This window comes from Fundulus heteroclitus, chromosome 23, assembly GCF_011125445.2.
Source record: "Fundulus heteroclitus isolate FHET01 chromosome 23, MU-UCD_Fhet_4.1, whole genome shotgun sequence".
Classification (NCBI taxonomy): Eukaryota; Metazoa; Chordata; class Actinopteri; order Cyprinodontiformes; family Fundulidae; genus Fundulus; species Fundulus heteroclitus.
In genome coordinates this window covers 4758983-4762184 of record NC_046383.1, presented here as the reverse complement: position 1 = coordinate 4762184, position 3202 = coordinate 4758983, and the positions used below count along the sequence as shown (strand labels likewise).

Sequence of the window (3202 nt, the reverse complement as noted above, 5' to 3'; positions counted from 1 at the left end):
AGGGGGATCATTCTGTATCTGCAGGACGCCCACTCCCACCACATCACAGTGTCGTCTGCAAACAGCATAATCCATCAGGTCTTCTTCCTCGCCTAACCTGACCTGTGATAAATGTTATGAGCTGAACGTGTGAAAGCGTTTATTGCAGAATCAGTAAAATGAGCTTAGTTGATCCCATCTATGTCTTAAGACCCCTGAGCTCGCTGTAAATAAAAAAAATACAGCTTTCTCGTTTTTATACGCCCAAAGCTTTTCCTTTTGTTGGCTCTCTTTGGCTCTCAAGTCAGGGATTTTGGAGTCATTTAGAGTCACGTTTTCATCTTTACTGCTTCAGTCAAAGATGAGGGGTGAACAAACACGATCAGGCGGACAGAAAATACTCTGATCTGTAAACCACACAGATCAGCAGAGCTTTATTTGAGCTGCGTCTGGCTGCTGCAGTTGAAATGCAGAGGTTTAGCCGCGGTTTGGCTTTATTTTCTCCACCAGAGGGAAGCAACGACAGCAGCTCAGTTCAACCCGCTCTGCTTCACTGCTCTGCGTGACTGCGCATCTACAATAAAGGCGAGTTAGTGAAAGCTCACTCCAGGATCATCTGATTAAACCCATAAAATCTGAATTTCATGCCTGGCAGCTGCATTTTATCATTATACATTCAGGGTGAAGCTTTTCTTCTGCAGGGCAGTGGGTTCAGACACTAAGAAGTGTGATTTAACCCTACAGGAGCTTAAAACTCACTTTTTTTAAACTCATTAAATGGCAGTTAAAGATGGTCTGAGCCGACTTTTACTAGAATTACTTTCGGCTTCTGTTTCTTTCTTTTAAACTAAAGGATAAAAACCCCGACTACTGAGAGTCTCCGGTTTATCAGTCCCCAGTATATTGTGCGTTGGTTTGCCATATGTGTCTCTGTGTGTGATCTCGGTGCCACTGAGACGTGTGGATGTGCTTGATGGTACTGAGATACCAGCCGCCGCCCCTGGCAGGGCCTCCCGGTCCAGATGGTCCTGCCCCGCACAGCCGCCACCAGGTCACTGCAGTTCAGCCCGCCCGGCGGTCCGTCCTGTTCTGTTTGGGTTCACGTCTGATAAGCTTTATCTGGAAAAGGAGGACGGGAACGTTAAGGAAAACACCGAAACGTTCAGCTAACCTGTGTTTGGCTCATTCTTCCTCATGCTAACCCGACCTGGACAGTTCGCTCCGGTTTTCTGGGAAGGGCTCGGGTTACATCAGGGCGTCCGGGACACTGTGGGGAATTTCTGGCTCTCGTGTAAAACCGGCCCCACCGCACATGTAGCCGGGGCCCCTCAGGTCCTCCCCTCCTCGCCAAGCCCCTGCCAGGCCTCGCCCGTCATTGGCTCACCGCGGAGAGGCGGAGGCCCCTCATTGGATGAAAACGAGGGCAAGTCTGCACAAGCCCACTGACAGACTGACATGATATCCTGATGGGTTAGGTCATATAAGGAAACTCATGGGAAAAGTTCATCAGCAACAAGAATAAGTCTTTGATCTGAGAGTGAAATAATGCTTTTGAAGCCGTTAGAGATGATGTTAATATTCACCTTCGTATTGTTTTACTAAATAAGAATTAGATGCTCTTCTGGTTGCTTTTCGGTTAAACTCGTCGTCCCTGAAATCTGTTTCGCCACATTTGTTATAGAAACACAAGCAACGTCCTTTCTGGGTTCATAACACAGCCGGACTGATGAAGCAAACGCTAAATTGTTGCATTTCATCTGCAACAAATCCAACAAAGTTGCTTTTTTTTTTTATCTGTAAAAGTTCAGGGACATTTGAAGCTGTTGGTCATTTAAACAAAACATGATAGATTTTCAATTCAATTTGGTTTTCTGATGAAGATTTAAAAAAAAAAAAAACCACTGCGGGACCCAAGACGGGACGTTTAATTCAGCAGCTTTTCTGTTCGTTCTGGATTTTTCTTGTGGGAGTTTCGAGAAACCGTCCGAGCTGAAGCAGTTCACCGAGGACATCTGCCGTCTTTGTTAACGGCTCCTTGAGTGCGTTATGCAAGAGCTCTCTTTGAAAGGAGCAAGAAAAGAATTGGTGCACAGAGGGAGGAAGTCCTGCTCTCTTATCCTGCATGTAAATGTTAGTCTGGATGCTTCCCTTTCTCTCCAGGCCCCCTGAACTCAGTTCAACCTGTTGCTTTTTGTGTTGGGATTAAATCTTTTAGCCTGAGTTTTTCCCTAAAAAAAAAAAAAAAAAAGAGGCCAAAGAAACCACAAACCTTCTTACATTTGTTGTGGACCAACACATAGAGCATAATTGCGAAGCAAAGTGAAAAATCTGAATAAAAACCTGAAAATATTAAGACACGAGGCATCTGTTGTGATTCAGGTATTTATTTTTTCGGGGGGCGGGGGTTGCACATCTAGAGACTGAAATTCTTTCCTAATCTTTTCAGAAAAATAGATCAAGCTCAGTCTGGGTGGACGGAGAGACTTCAGGTCTTGACTTTGACTAGGCCATCATTGATGTAAACCCTTCCACTGTAGCTCCCTTTTCCTGCTGGAAGGTGAACCTCTGCTCCAGTCTCAAGTCTTTTGCAGCATCTTAACCCTTTATTTAGCTCCATCCACCTTCCTGCCACCTCTGACCAGCCTCTAGGTAGACTCTGGACAGGTCTCCAGTCCAGCGGCAATTCAGAGTGACCAATTAACCCAACAGTCATGGTTTTTTTTTTTTGGCCTGCAAGAGGGAGCCGGTAGCCTGACATGGTCATACTCAATTCTAGTCAGAATTTGAGTCTGATACTGCTCCATAGAGCTGTGATTATGGGGCGTGTTTCGAACGAACCAGGAAAAAAAATTCCTCTGCACTCAATTGGATAGACCTACAACCAATAAGAGCAACGGAGTGTGTGACGTATGTTAAGCTACGCATAGTTGTTGTCAACGGAACTCAACTGTTAGCCTAGCATAAGAAGACGAGCGTTAACGATTTTTGCCGGTGTTTCAAAAAGAATGTAAGGATCCAAGGAGTCCTTCAACACACGAACCTGTCGATATCTTCTAGAACAGACCTAATAGCAGAATCTACACACCTCAACTCTCAGCAGCCATCAGCAGCCATCGTTGTTGTAAACGAATTCCACCCAAGCGCGCTTTGGTGACGTGGTTGATTACGTTACTGCTGATCATCTGTCCATCATCGTATAAAGCCCACCCCGACAATTTGATTG

At 45.4% G+C, this 3202-nt stretch overlaps 1 pseudogene; it reads right to left on the bottom strand.

Moving 5' to 3' along the window:
• Positions 1-1175, bottom strand: part of LOC118557526 — a 12680-nt pseudogene extending 11505 nt beyond the window's left edge.
• Positions 1176-3202: the final 2027 nt, after the last annotated feature.